General features: G+C 47.0%; 1 long non-coding RNA gene across 1 annotated transcript; it reads right to left on the reverse strand.

The window, feature by feature from the left end:
• Positions 1-4,142: 4,142 nt before the first annotated feature.
• Positions 4,143-16,057, reverse strand: LOC135820680 (uncharacterized). The gene is made up of 2 exons (XR_010554179.1): positions 15,638-16,057; positions 4,143-4,770 (listed from the first exon to the last, which is right to left on the reverse strand). It is a non-coding gene; the product is annotated as an uncharacterized LOC135820680 (long non-coding RNA).
• Between the last annotated feature and the right edge of the window lie 411 nt (positions 16,058-16,468).

The following is a 16,468-nucleotide window of genomic DNA, read 5'->3' on the forward strand; positions in this document are numbered from 1 at the left end:
TCTGTATGTTAAATGCCACAAATTGTTAGGCTTCACCGTAATATCAAGAGTACATAACCCCTCTTGGTAATATCCATGTTCAGTGTTCCGTTCACATCGGTTCATGCTGATCACCCGAAAGTGTCGTCTAAACAGGATATAGGGGTGTGCGGATAATGCTCGAAAAGGTGGGAGATTCTGCTCGAAAAGCTGTGAAATTGGCAGAACCATACAAACCTTATGGCGGGCAATTCCTCGAACTCTGCTCCATTTCTTTATCCACATACCAAACATGCATGAAACTTACCAGAAAAAGTACTGAATTCTGCCAATTTTTCTGCCCGCATATGCCTAACAGGATATGTCCGCGCCGCGGGGATTATTTTTCAAATAATCTCCTCAATGTCATGTACATAATTGTCGCCGGTCGCAGCGGCTTCACAAAACGTAGACTTTCCCAGCCCCCCCCCCCCCCCCCCCCCCAAGTACACACAAAATACAATTGAAGCATATGCAATGAAACGTATGCATTGGGAAATTGGATTGCAGTAAAACCCGTGTTTGCCGGACCCTGTACCAAGCGGAATCCTGTATTTACCGGACAAAATTTCATGCACCAAAGTGCTGTGGATCGAAAGTGCATTCCTGGATCAAGCGGGGTCCTGTCACATCAGGACAGTTTCCGCTGCACCAAGGGCATCTTGTCAGGGCAGGCTTTACTATAGTGAAGTTTATAGTGAATTGTACTCCAAGTAACTCGTGAGTCCACACACAATGGTCATGCAGTACAAAGCCGAAAAGTCCCTTTCAAGACAGAGTGACAGACAGGAGTCGTCACTAGAAGGGCTGATCAACCAACACAGAATACTACAGTGGTGCTCAATGAAGTCCAATGAATCGAGTGAATGCCGTGCGGAACGTTGTGCAGCTGTGAACACTGGGCTGTCAACTGGCACAGGGCGCACACTTGACTCACACAATATTAACATTGAGCATCAACGTAGCATTTAGAAAAGCGATCCTGTCAGCTTTTCTATTATTGTGTTCACATGGCAGAAAAAACGACATCGCTACGCTATGATACGTAAGTTTCTACGTAAGGTGCTCGGTATTTCACTTAGGCTACGTAAGTCTCTACGTAATGTGCTCGGTATTAGATCTACCAACGCGTGGTAGCCGTGTGCTGTGCACGTGCACGGCAGACATTGTGTTCAGTGCATGCATGCAGTCCGCGGATCCGTGTTCGGATGTGCATGCGCGAGGAACTTACTTCCTTCTTTGGAACTGCTTCTTGCATGAGCTCACGGTTTCGGATATTTCCTCTCATGGCCTGTCTTATTTCGTTTCGGCGCTGCTGAGACCTCCTTTTGCGGAATATTACTCAATGACAGGTGAGTTGACCAGTTGCCTTTGATTCATTTGCTTGTGTTGACTCTTTCATTCAGGAAAAGTGTGCTGATTTTGGGGCGGAATGCAATAAATAATGGAAAAGTTGACAGGATCTCTTTTCTAAATTTTGCTTTTCTGCTGCCGAGCTGCGAGGCCTCCTTTTACGGAATACTCGATGACAGGTGATCTCTAAGTTGACCGGTTTCCTTCGATTCATTTGCTTATGTTCACCCTTTCATTTACGGAAACGTGTGCTGATTTTATTCGGATTTAGATCCATTTTTATCTCTTTGCCCTTGTCTACAGTGTGCGAAGAACGCGAATTCACCTTCTTGACGGTAAGGCTTATGTTAGATGTGTTGTCGAAATACTCATATTCATTGTACATTGGTACGTTACAAGTAAGGCACTGGTCAGTGGCATACTATCGTTGGCAGTTCCCAATCTGGAGGGAAAGGTTCAAGTACCAATTGACCGAGTTTGCAAAATAAATTCGCATATCAGGGGAAATCTCTATTGTGGAGAGGTTCAGTAACTTGTTTGTTTCATACGAAACAATCCAATGGGTGCAGTCTCGTCTCGTGAAAATCTCGTACCTGTATGATTGGATTTGTTTAGGGCCTGGTCAGACTGCGGCAAAATCGAAATAATCCTAGGATTATAATCCGAATCTCCATAGTAACTTGCCGCCAGAGCGGCAAAAGCGAGAGTTGACGCTCCAAAAAAAAAGCAAGAACGGGCCACGCTTTTCCGCTCCAAACAGGATTTGACGCTGATACGCCATTGACGCTGATAATCACTGATTTTTTCATCTCGATATCGAGGAGCTAATTGGCCACGGACAACAACAAAACTCATAAGGCTGGTTGCAAGGATTGCACTGAAGGTGTTGGCGATCCCAAGGTGAAGGAATTTGACGTCGTTCGTGGAGATTACCACTTGACGCTCGAAATGGAGGTTTGAATTTTCATTCTCCCCACATGTGTAGTGTGATCGCGATTCAAATTCTGGACGCTGTTCTTTTTTCGTCAGGCAACCAAAAGTTGCCGCAGTCTGACCAGGCCCTAACTCGAGTCTGGGCTGTTTGATTTGTGAGTACCGCCGAGATTGCACTGCCCCAAATAAAGTTTCGTGCCGCGAAAGCAAGAATTACGATCTGCAATCTGTTTGTAGTACCTGTAAGAATGTGGAGTACATGTGTCGTACTTTCTCTGTTGCTGTTTCAGTTGCCGTCATGTTGCTAAAGAAAGGTTCAGTAGAGAGGTTCTACAAAACGAAAATTCGAACGAAGTTTCGCGACAGTCCTTGCGAAAGTGTGTGCGAATGTTTGCACGAACTTTGAGTTCTGCACATTTTCGTAGTTTGCGCGGGCCAAGTGCACGTACGCCATGACCCGATCTCACGAAATTTCCTACGACAGTTCATTTCGCACTTCATGATGTAGAGCGAAAGTTTGTACGCATTTTCGTTTTGCAGAATCTCTCTAGTGACTCAATTGTTTCATACGAGACGAGTCAATGAGTCGGTGTAGCTTAGAATCTTTCGCTGTACAAGAAATCTATTCGTATGTCTATTGGAGAAATAATTGTATTCACTGGTTATAAAATAGGTTAAGACAAACTCACAGAATAAATACTATCGGTCTCTTGGTGTTCGTCCTAAAGAGGTTCGACTGGATACCATTCATACTCACCAAAATATGTGTAAGATTTTATTATTGCGGAGTGCCTTGTTTATCTCTCTGTACCTCCAACCATAGCCTTGCCCCTTTTATCCTCAGGATCAGTGTAGTTGTTGGAACGAGGTTTTGGACTCAGCAATGTATTCGTTTACATTTTAATACATGTTTATTGTTCCTCCTTTGCTGTGTTGTTTTAGAAAATCGTGGACTAACAGTTTGAAGTCATTGAACTACTTCCAAAAGTTGTATCGCCATCAACAGGATTACCATTTCAGTGCAGTATGATGCAGGATGACCTTATCACGATAAGCCATGATTATAAACCATTATAAACACAGAATCAACAAAAAAATCTGCGACACGCACCTGGCTACATTTCTCAAATAAATCTGATCGAGTGTGGGGAAATCTGAAAGGCAAGACAATTTTATGACAGAGTCATGAAATTCTGCAACAGCAAGTTGCAACATGCACAGAATGACCTCCGTATAAAAAAAGTATCACCACCACCAGACCACGACTCACATGTTTCCCCGCCGAAGAACATGCATTATGCTAGTGCCATTTTCTGCAAGAAAAGGCTTGCACATCATGCGTATAATACGTTATTGATGTGAAGGCCATCATTTACATATTGATATAGGGCATTCCATTGATTGGTGACAGAAAAAAACAAAAGAAATTATAGCAATAAAACTGCTTTATGGCAGTTTTCTAAAAAAAGTTATTGTGTTCTAGTCCATGGACCCTGTCTAAAAAGTAAGAAATTAACGAAATGTGATAGCCAAAAATTAAAATTTCACACAAAACCTCACAATAATCACACACAGAATGAAAAGCTACATGTACCGTAGAAGACCTTTTCTCCTCGTGATCCTCTTTCCTATGTATGCATGTTGCCAATTGTTGGTGCAGTACAAGTTTAGTGTTGAAAGCAGCATTTCAAGTGTTGTGATTATTGTGAGGTTTTGTGTGAAATTTTAATTTTCGGCTATCACATTTCGTTAATTTCTTACTTTTTAGACAGGGTCCATGGACTAGAACACAATAACTTTTTTTAGAAAACTGCCATAAAGCAGTTTTATTGCTATAATAATAATAGCAGTGAAAAAGAGTAGAGTCAAATACGCGATGAGCGATAGTGTAGAGTCTAATACTAAAGGCAGAAATAGAGTAATGCCATCAAGTGCGAGATAACATGTTAGGAGCATTTATATAACGTGTGATTGTGAAGCTTACTTTAAAGCGGGATGTTGAGTCTACAATGCACCATGGGCACAGCGAGATCATGTTATGTGTGAATGGTATACCGTAAAGTACCGCCAGAGCGCCCCGTCTCGCGAGAGCGCCCCACCTTGATTTTACAGCCAGGGTCCAGGGAAAGGAAAATCGTACGGCAGAATGCAACGAAGTGTGTATGGTGTACTAACGTCAGAGGAAGGTTTTTGTGTGGAGCTCGTGTCCGCTCGAAGGTACGGATTGTCTGCACAACGTGCAATATGTGTACGAAGTTCGTGTCGTATGACCTACAGACGGGAGACCACCTACACAATACGACCACGAAAGGACGAGATAGTGGGGCGCTCTGGCGGTACTTTACGGTACTAGTAATCAAATGGATGCAAAACATATAGATGTCGTGATACACCATGCCTGATTCGTGGCTGGAAGCCGTGAGCTCAGTGCTTGGGGCTAGTGGGATTCCTCTAGCTTTCAGAATCCTGCATGAAAAAAGGTAAAAGAAAGTGAAGGCACAATAATAGTAAGGTGATGTAAGGGCATGTTCGATTGGTAAGGATCGGGATCGGGATCCAGATCTCAGATCCTTCGGATCCTTCAGATTCAACTGAACACTTTATTTTGGACCTTGACTGTTGCCATGTTGACAATAGAGAGGTTCCGGGGTACGATTTTCCGTGTCAAAATCCGTGTGGGCGCTACGGATTTTTCCAGGCGTGCTCCATACGATTTTTCGGCACGGAGAATCCGTGTGGACTGGCTTTCACACGAACCATGTTTCGTATGGAGATTTTGCGTCATCGGGTGCAGAAAGATTTTTCGCGTACAAATTTGGTACGAGAAACATGGATTTTACGCGGGAAGTTTTGATTTCGGTACAAATTTTCAAAATAAAAAGGCATAGCGCGGGAATGTGACGTGTTTGTGATCGTAACCTAGGCAATGACGGCAAACACATAAGTTCCGTACTCCGGAACAGTTCACTGCTCGAAAACGACGTATAAAAAATCCGTAGCGCCTCTACGGATTTTGGCACGAAAAATCGTACTCCGGAAAGGGCCTGGTCAGACTGCGGCAAATCTTGGTTGCCTGACGAAAACAGAACAGCGTCGAGAATTTGAATCGCGATCACACTACACATGTGGGGAGAGTGAAAATTCAAACTTCATTTCGAGCGTCAAGTGGTAATCTCCAAGAACGACGTCAAATTCCTTCACCTTGGGGATCGCCAACACCTTCAGTGCAATCCTTGCAACCATCCTTATGAGTTTTGTTGTTGTCCGTGGCCAATTAGCTCCTCGATATCGAGATGAAAAAATCAGTGATTATCAGCGTCAATGGCGTATCAGCGTCAAATCCTGTTTGGAGCGGAAAAGCGTGGTCCGTTCTTGCTTTTTTTTTGGAGCGTCAACTCTCGCTTTTGCCGCTCTGGCGGCAAGTTACTATGGAGATTCGGATTATAATCCCAGGATTATTTCGATTTTGCCGCAGTCTGACCAGGCCCTAATGGCGCTCACAAGTCACCCAAAAGGGTGAACGTCGTACTCATCGCGTGCGTCGTACCAAAAGTCAACAAGCTCTATCTCTATCCACGTGGTTTTTTTTTTTTTTTTAATTCAAATTTTAATTCGTTGCGCCGGCCAGCAGAACACGAGAATTTTTTTGATTTTTTTGATTTTTTTTTTTTTTTTAACTCAAACCATGCCTCTTGTACGGGCAAAACATAAAATAAAGACAATCAATGATTAGATCGAGCGCACGCGGTGATGATCATGTACAATGTCATTAATGACACTTGACAGATAATAATGTAAGCCTCAAGCTGAGATTCTTGCTTCAGCAACAACAAGCGCTGCCGAGTCTGAGGCCATTGCTGGTAAGAATGCCTTGCGTGCACCACGCAAGCACATCAGCGCTGAACGGACCAGTGCAAAGCCAATCTGGCAGCGGATGGCAGCTAGGGTGATGCTGTATGGCTCCCCAGTCTTGGCAGCGAGGAGAGAGGCGATGCGTTTGTAGAGCGAAGCACCATGCTTTCCCATGCCTCCGGTGGTAGAGAAGATGGCGGGGACAAAGCTGGAATGCTCCACCTCCCTCAGGCGCTGCTCATACGCACGACGCTTAGCCTTTTCATGACGGACATAGGTAGCAGCAAGTGAGTTGGAACGGTTCGAAGACGCATGGGGGTTGAATACCCGTACATCAATGTAGGTGCGTTCGAACCGTCCTCCCCAAATGCCACTAGCCACGACGTCTAGGCGTGCCTGGTCGTCAGCAATAGCAGTGCGATAACGGAGTTGCTCTCCGGAGAGTGGCTGGAGGTGTGGCTCAACTGCCACCTGATGGGCCACCCGCCTGAGCAGACGAGCAGTGAGGTCCCTCACCTCGTTGTGACGAATGGACGGAAATCCACCCGTCGGACACGAGAGGGAGTGAGACACAGTGAACTGCTGCCCACACGCACACAGTGATGGTAGCCGGACCGGCAGCCAGTTGAAGCGAAGGCAAACAGCATCCCGAAACTCCGACTTCGTCAGGGTGAAGCCATGGCGTTGAAGGGGTCGGCACGTGAGCCAGCTTGAGGCACCCGGTTCCGAAGCCAGAGCGATCACTCGCTGCAGCTCTGAACTGGCGGAGGAAGAGAAGGCCTGGGCTGCTGCGCGAATTGACTCCCCGGCTGTCGCCATCACGCGCTTCTTGGCAGCGCGAACATCATGGATGGCAGTGCCAAGAACTGGATCTTGGGCGAGAACACGGCAGGTGAGGGAGGCAGTGATGTCAAGGGAGGACTGGTGCTGTTCGGCCCAGGACGACGGATGAGGTATGCCAAGGCCTCCAAAGCGACATGGCAATGCTATCAGGGTGCGCTCCTCAGCATTGACGGGGCGACCTAGGAGAGCAGGAATGAAGGTGTTGGTGATAGCAGCATCAAGCGGAGCTAGGTGCTCAGCCATACCAGGTTGTGCCCTACAGAGAAAAGTCCATTTGCTCTGCAGGCCGTACACATACGCTGAGTAGGCTGCTTGCGGCTCAGTGATAGCATACTGGCTAAGGCGGTGAACTTGTGTGCTCCACTCCTCAACCTTCTGCTGCAGGTAGCTGGTGACAAAGGCTGGCGTGCCGATTGCAGCGCCGAGGTATCTTGCACCATCGGGTTGGATGGTGACACCTGTGCCGTCGAAAATACGGACAGCCTCATCGAGGAACTGAGGTTTCACAACCAGGATGGATTTGGACGGGTTGGGAAAGTATCCGTACTGGGGGCCCTTTCCGACTAGCCGATCCCACCACTTGCGCACCCGCAGCAGCTTGCCACCCGACCCAGCGTCGTCAGCATACCAGGACTGTACCGCACCTTCAGTTGCCACAGACTTCATCAGCGGGGCGATGCCAATAGCGTACATGGCCATTGCCACAGGGTCGCCTTGAGTTGTACCTTCCTCCGATAGGATCGTTTCACCACCAACAAATAGTTTTGCGGGCCGACGGTATGTGTTGACAACCAGATGGGCGAGAGACGGACACGTGTGCTGCACATTCCTAAGGCAAACTTCGCGGTTCAGGCAATTGAACGCATTGGATGCGTCGGCAAGCAAAAGACACTCTGTGGACGGATCATCAAACACACTCCCCATCGCATGGATGGCAGCTTCGATACCTCCATCCTGGCCTGCACATAACTGAAGGCTTCCTGCAGCCTCCATGATTTCAGGGCGGATGACAGAGAGGATGGCCTTGCCCAGGATTCGGCGGAGAACCTCCCCAATGCCGATCGGTCTGACACCTGGGCTCTTGTCCAGAGGAATTAATCTGCAGGACGTGTAAGCTTCTAGTGCGGTAGGATCGACATACGTAGTTGCGAGGCGGCGCGCACATTGAGCCATAGCATCGCATAGCTGGTCAGATGCATCGGAGAAGCCGGTGCACATATGGCGCCACGTGTCCGCGTTCACTCCCGATGGGCCAGCACCTCCCTGCGTGTGTAGTGCGGCACGTCGGATGGAGGCTCTATTAAGAGCTTCGAACTGCACAGGATGAGGTGGTATGGGCGCTTGCCCGGGAATCAGTGCATCTGGGTTTGCTGGCTGGCCGATAGGGTGCTTGCTCTTGAGCACGTCACGAACAGTGCTGTCACCCACTCTGTCGTCCAGTTCCAATACACCGCCACGACCACCCTCCTGCAACATGTGGATGGCGGAGGTTAACTTTCCACTCGTCACAAGGTTGGCAAAGTGCCGAGCGTCTGTGGACTGAGCAGTTGTGGATGACTGACGTTGAAGAAGCTGTTGGATCGTGCGACATTCATGGCGTAGTTGATCTATCTCGCCGTTATTCCACTGGTGCAAGCGGGTTTGGAGACACTTTGCGAGTGACTGTGATGGTGGTCTTGTTTTCTGAAGGAGTAGTTGCTGGAACACCATGGCAATTCTGAGGGCTTGACCCTCAAAGGGTCCTGAATCTCCAAAGCCCTGCAGATAGACACTCAGTTGTGCTACAAATGCCTTTCCAGAAGATCCATGTGGCACATTGAAGGTATTTGGCCTGAAATGTACTGCCTCCTCATATGCGGCATTGATGGTGGCTGCCGTAGTTTGGCTGTCCATAGTTCCCAGGGTGAATGCACCAGTCGCTGCAGGCGAATGGTGTGGCAGCGTATTGTTGTCCTGCCTGTTTGCGTCTTGATGGAGGGTCTCGTCCAAGGGCAAGGTTGCATGAATCTGTGTTGCTTGACTACTATCTAGACCTGCAAGCAGATGTGCGGCTTCCGCGAGAGAGTCTTCTGGATCGGCTCTAGCACTGTCCAGTAATACTTGCCCCGTTTCTGCCGAATCCGTACCTGGTTCATCCGCATCGAGTCGAAGCTGGCTCGTGCCGCCGGCCGGTGTTCTAGCCGCCTGCTCCGCTCGGCCGCCCGCAAAACTAGAACTAGAACTACTACTACTACTACCCACATGGGCAGCACCCGGGTCGCGACACTCTGCAGCTTGGGCATGTGTGTGGATTTCGCGTGGGTCAGTGTCATGCTGTTGGTCTAATATGTCCCACGCCTGCTGTTGAGAATTTGAAACAGTCTCTTGTCGGCACTCCGCAAGCAGAGCAGACGTGAGTGACTCTGGGGTCTCAGCTGTGGTAGTCGGCCTCATTGTCATGTCACGCTGTGTAGGTCTGACATCGTCAGCATCCTTGCAAGTTGACACTTCTGAACTGGTGCTTGACTCCGCAGACTCCGCGGATTCCAGTAAGTTCCATGCTAGCTGTTGAGAGCTTGAAACATTCGACATAGCAGCGGCGAGTGCGGCGGAGGCTATGTCATCCGCTGTGGTTGCACCGGACACAGGCGTTCTCTGAGTGGTGTGTGTGTTGGTTGTCGATCTTCGGTTGGGCGACGCAAATCCGAGTTGCTCAGGTGCAGGTGGAGCTGCCCCTGGCTTGGGTACGGTACTAACGGCTGGCTCTTTTCGTACGGTTACGGTGTTCTTACAGTTCGACTTCCGTCCTGGCGCGCAGCTCGTGCACTTACGATTCTCTTTAGCACATTTGCATTTGTAGCAGGTGCCATTGCCGTTGCACCGGCAACATTGGCCCTTGGTTTCCAGATGACGACCCCCTGGTGGTCCCTCCATGCTGTCCGCCATTCCGTCAAAGCATTGTGCGATAGAGTCGCCCGCAGAGGTACAAAAAACTTCACGACGCAGAGCTCCAAAAACTACGACTCGTACAAAACACTCACCACAACACAACAAGTGAATCCATGCTACCAAACCCCTTCCCTATCTTAGGGCATGTTCCATCCGTGTGCGTACCACAATGTGTACAAAAATGATTTTTACCCGCCATATACGCACAAAGGTCACATTTGGATCCGTTGGATCCGGTCAACCCTGCTCCCCGAGCTAGTCGGTTGACCGGATCCAAATCCGAAGGATCCGGATCCGGATTCGACCAATCGAAAGGGTGCGAATCCAGTGGATCCGGTGGATCGGGATCCCGATCCTACCGATCGAACATGCCCTAAGCCTCTTGGTTTCGCGAACGAATTTCATCATTAAATTCATGGCATGGGAACGACGCTACAGAAGTATACAAAAGCTGAGCCATCCTCTAAAGAAAGTCCACTTTAGTGAATCTCATCTTGTCAGCAGCACCATGCTGTTTGTATGGGAGAATTGCCTTCGTACAGTGCTGCCCAATGAAATCCTGAAATCAAGTCGCGTCACTCAAGTACCGGGCGTTGCGCAGCCCTAGACCTGCGAACACTGGGCTGCGAAATGGTGCAAGGCGCAAACTTGAGTGACACGACTGGATTTCATTGAGCAGGACTGTACATTCAAGGCACCTGCACTTCCTATTACAGTGTAATGTTCTTATTTTACAGGAACATTCCCAACTGGGCCTAATGTCTTCTGAGGCTGCGTTTACACGACAGCGCACGGCCATTTTCCGTTTTCAGTCCCGCATTTCTTTTTTCATTTTCGTGTGTTTACACGATCAAAGCTGATCCGAGGTGGTCTCGGTTTGTATCGTTTTCTCGCGTCTACACGGGAGCAAAGGATCTGCAAAAGTTCGTCATGTGCCGAGTGTTGTCGTGGAAGCACCAATCACACTCAAGGAATAATCGAAAACAGGCCACACACCAGCACTCGTCACATGACGAAAATTGTAAAAAAAAGAGTTTTATTGTCGGATCCGTGTGAACGGCCGAAAACGGAACAAACGTGACGGAAACGAGGCCAGCAGACCGTTTCGACTGTTTACACACCCAAATTTATCCGGCAGAACATTTCCGTTTTCAAATTCTTCCACCTTGGCCAGCGTTTTGGTTCTCTTCCGCTTTGGTGTACAACTATTACGTTTTGCTCCGCGTACCGTGTAAATGAACCATGCATCCGAAAGGATTTAGTTGCGCTTTCACCCCCAGCGTTGTCGTGTATACGCAGCCTTAGATGGTGCCCAAGGTATTCATTGAGTTCCTGCAACTTCATTTGAAATGAACTGGAAAAGTGCGAAGGGATTCGAGGAGGACATTAAAGCAGTCAGCTCCAAGAAATGAAATTGATTCGTGAATTCAATTATAATGATGTTCACACCTACATGTACATGTATGCAATAACTAGGTATCACACTTCATCTTACAGGCGAGACCTCACTATATATTCTCTGGGGTACGGCAAGTGTTATGCTTTAGAGAGGTCCATGTTATAGCGAGTTGGGCACATAATATAAACCATATATGTCAAAGTTAGGGCTGCGGTTAACCAAAAGGTTATAGGCTAGAACCAAGAGTAGATAAACAAGAGTGTGCAACTCCGGGATGGGTTGGCCCGTGGCGGAATTTTTTGTTGACGTAATCTTTTCTATGACGCATGCGCTGCGGGTCTTTTGGAAAGTTTGAATTGGGCACTTGGCCGGGCTTTACATTACAAGGTCGGTGCCCAGTACGTGCTCTCACACTGTTCTGCGTCAAAATGCGCGTTTTTCTGAAAAAAGGTGACGTCTACAAAAAATGCAGCCACAGCTACAGGCAGGGGTATGTGCAGATTGTGCAGAAGAGATCCAGAGTTGCACACTCTTGTTTATCTACTCTTGCTACAACCTATAAGAGATAAACTGTACATGTAGCCTGTATTCATGTACCATTGCTGTACATGACTGTAAATCCATGTATCCATGGTACCATGACCTCACACACTGCCAAAACAATCACTACAATATGTATCTTTACTTATAAAAGAGAGGCACCTGTGACGTGTGTCTGTGTGTGTGTGTGTGTGTGTGTGTGTGTGTGTGTGTGTGTGTGTGTGTGTGTGTGTGTGTGTGTGTGTGTGTCACGCTCCTTATAAAGAAGAGGCACCTGTGACGTGTGTTTTTGTGTCACGCTGAAGCGCCGCGGAGCAGCGCTGCCCTGAGCACGCGAAGCGTGCGAACAGTGTAGCACAGTGTAGCTAGCGGCCCCAGAAGCACTGAGCACGCGAAGCGTGCGAATCGTGTAGCTAGCGGAAGCAGCCACAGAAGCACTGAGCACGCGAAGCGTTCGAATCGTGTAGCCGCCACCACGTGCTGAGCACGCGAAGCGTGCGAACAGTGTAGGTACGTAGACCCGGGTGCTCGAATCAGAAACGATTTGACAGGTGTGGAATTTCTCATCTGTAAATCTCAACAATGTCAGAATATACTTTTGGAGAGGCGATGGAACAGGGAAGAGAGTCTGGCTTGACCCACCCACCCAGCAGGAATTCAGAACATGGGTGCGCTACAACACAAGCTACAGACGCAGTAAAATTGTCGTATTTCCTTCGGATTTTTTATTTCTACGGTGGTAGCGCTTATACTTATACTATAGCAGACACGATCAGTACGAGTAGCAGCCGCGCGCAGAAGCACTGAGCACGCGAAGCGTGCGAATCATGTAGCCACCTAGCCTAGGCCATAGGTAGCACTAGCAGCCGCACAAGCGCTGCGGACCACGTGAACCGTTCTCTGCAAATAGAAACATCTGCAACAAAAGGATACAAAAGATCTGCACTGACTGCACTCTGCATCTGATCTGCAGTGAAGAGCGCATCGCACTTTTGTTCGTAAGTTTTTGAATTTTTTGAGCCGCTTCATCCGCCACCAGGTGATGGACAACCCTGACCAGCCTCCCGAAGGCGTAACAGACGTCCCTCCTTCTCCTTCCAACGATGAAGAACCTCCCTCACCAGGACTTCAGCGGTCTGGCCACCACCACGTGCTGAGCACGTGTGCTGTTCATGTACTTGCTTCACCCACATGCCACATTCGGCCAGGCAACGCTGGCGGGGGTGCTGCTAGTAATACTCATAAAAGGACACATTTCAGGCTCATTACAAACGTCTTGAAAGTTTTTGTCTTCACAAGTATACTTTATGAGTATTATGAGTATTATCGCATTTTTGTCTCAGACGAAACTGTTTACAATATGTATAGTGGATGCATATTATATTTTGCTCAGTTTTCCAGAGCAGGTTCAACAAAGAGTGAATAACAACTAAATAGAGCGGTTGCCAGTTGACAAACCCCCTTTATATTTACAATGCAGTTGCGTGAATGTCCACTACTTTCTGAAGGAAAGGTTCAACATATTTTAATATTTTGTATGCTCCATTGGGCTTCGGATTGCACCATCACCTTGTCATTTAATCAACTCAACCTCATCATGAGCATACGCAAGCATCACTAATATGGGGAGCAACCCCAGAGATGAGGGAGATACACGCCGTACATCCATTGTGCACAGTACTGACAGGGTACGCACATGCTGTCACGTATATTATGTACAGCGGACATTGAAAGAAAATAACCGATTAACCCATATGCATATGGTTAACTGTTCGTGTATTCTTAACGGTTACATAACCGGTTAACCTATCTAACCATTTCACCCTAGTCAAAATGGCGCTGTTTGCTTACAGACTACAACTGTATTGCCATCGATCCACACTGATCAATCCAGGAAATGTGCGCATGTTGTACATTTTTAGTGTATTTTATAGTAGTGTGTCTACTGCATGTGTTTCAGGACTGTAACAGTCACACTACAACAAAAGTCCGACACTCCAGAACAACCCCACACAAAATCCTGTGGTCGACCAGCCAACAAACACAGCTCTGGGTTGAATGACGAATTTGTGAAAAACTATAAAGAGAAAAGAGAGGTGAAAGAGAAAACCGCCAACACATCTCCAGAACGACAGAGCCTCACTCTCTCCCTCCCTCCCTCTCTCTCTCTCTCTCTCTCTCTCTCTCTCTCTCTCTCTCTCTCTCTCTCTCTCTCTCTCTCTCTCTCTCTCTCTCTCTCTCCCTCTCTGTCTGTGTGTCTGTCTTTGTCTCTCTCTCTCTGTCTCTCTCTCTCTCTGTCTCTCTCTCTCACGGCAACTAAAAAAACAACCATATCTCAAACCACACCTCACTCATTTTACGCTGTAGGATGAAGATGAAGGGGAGGTTGGCGATGAGAAGAAGAACACGGCAGGGTTTAAGCATTTATTGTTCAGTGACCCGTGTCGTTTGGCGCATAATGATTCTCGGTTTACAATTGTAGTATTGTTTGTTTTGCAAAGAATTTCAATCAGTTAAAAGTCATAGATGCTGTTTACATTCACAAGCGTAAGCCAGACCGATGCATTCAGAAAGAACATGTCACGGCATCCACATTCTTTCCTTAGCACCGTAACTGTATTTTGCACATATGTTTGTTTTATTCACCCTCTCTCTTTCTATTTTCTTACAGTTACACTTGTGTTTTATCACACTATAGATCATCAACAACGATCTGAAAAATTCCAGATCCACAAACTTCCTCACATCACACGAGGATCTAGTTGCACTGAGGCAGCTCGCCCAGGATCGTCGAAAGTGGAAGGAACTAATGTGTGCTGTGTGTAATGGCTGAAGTTATACAATTACACTAGATACCCTTAACAATAATAACGGATACAATTACACTAGATACCCTCAACAATAATAACGGATACAATTACACTAGATACTCTAGATACTAGATACTCGGTACTCTAGATACTAGATACTCTAACAATTTTATCAAACATTATGATAATTACCACATCAAATGCTGCGGAGACCTATCCAGAATCGGCAATATGCTGGCCCTGGCCTGGAGATCTGCAACTATAATCAGCTTCTACTTTGCAACACTAACGGATTAGTCCCCTTTGTCGATTGATGGATCAATCGGTGGATTCGGCTCTGTTTTTCTTTCCTTTCTTTCTTGTTTTGAATTGTACGTTGAACTCATTGGTTTTCTTTGTATTCTGTATCTCGTTATCGTTATATTTCCCTCTAGCCCTCTCGCTTAGGATGAGCTTTCTTTTTTATGGCAGCTTAAGCGAAGGCTATATACCTGCTTTATGCAGGTTGATGCCAACGCGAACAAGCAAAATAATAATAATAATAATACACAACAGAACAACAAGGACAATCAAGGCTTGTTTGCTGCTACTTCAAGTTTCATGCTCTCGCAATCATCAGGCAACATGAAGATCGGGTGCCGACCATGCCGAATAATAGAATGACTGCGCATGTATTTTATAGATTGCGATTATTATCACTGTCGGGAAGGAAAACACCAATTTTACAGGGCCCTAAAAGTCTGAACGAAACCTATGAAATGCACTGTCAAAGCAAACAAAAATATGAATATGCAAGCTCATGCCTGAGGGGAAGATGAGAAGTTGAAACGTGGAGATTTTTCGGACAGGACGAGAATCCGAAGAACCTGGGTGATTTCCCTTACTTCCACAATGGGCTAGTGGCTGCATCACAAAAATTATACCTTGCAGTGGGTGCAGAGACAGATCAATAAACACTAACCTGAGCATGAGAGCTGCTCGTATTCATTGCGATCGTCAGGAAAATGGCAGGACGAACGGACCAGAAGAATGTTGGCTATGACAAACAACTGCATATCCAGACGACACACGGCTTGACTATTTGCTTATGACGTTCAGCTTCGAGGTCCAGCACGATGGAATTTTCGGAAGGAACTGATTTTTGAATTATTTGGGGAAGAAGATTGCACTCAGAAAAGGTACCGTAACTGGTTTCTTTCATTTGAAAAGCTGTTCACCAAAGTCCTAAACATACACTGACTGTACGACGTTTCGGAGCTGCTCCAAATCGATCGATTTGTTTTGAATGGTTTCGCCACCGCTTTCCGATCGATCGATCCTTGCGCGATCTGTCGATCGACAGATCGCGCAAGAAAATCGATCGATTTTCCAAATCGACAGAACGCGCACAACATTATACAGTCAGAAAGTGCAACAACTAGGCACAAAACTGACAGAGTACTGAGACATTCGACGTCCTGACACCAAGCTTCAACACATCTCCGTAGCGCTAACCGACAGCCTTCCAACTTGGAACCGAAGGTTCAAGGTTATGGAAAGACCAAAGAGGGGAAGGCAAGCGCAACGAAAACGAGCACAAGCTACAGTCCCAACGGAACAAAGAATGTCGATTGTCACTGGACGATGTCGGTTAGCGCTACGGAGATGTGTTGAAGCTAGGTGTCAGGACGTCGAATGTCTCAGTACTCTGTCAGTTTTGTGCCTAGTTGTTGCACTTTCTGACTGTATTTAGTATCTAGTTACAGTGGTGGAGAGTTACTCTTAAAGGGAAAGTTAAGGCAAAAATTAAAAT

This window comes from Sycon ciliatum, chromosome 7, assembly GCF_964019385.1.
Source record: "Sycon ciliatum chromosome 7, ocSycCili1.1, whole genome shotgun sequence".
Taxonomy (NCBI): Eukaryota; Metazoa; Porifera; class Calcarea; order Leucosolenida; family Sycettidae; genus Sycon; species Sycon ciliatum.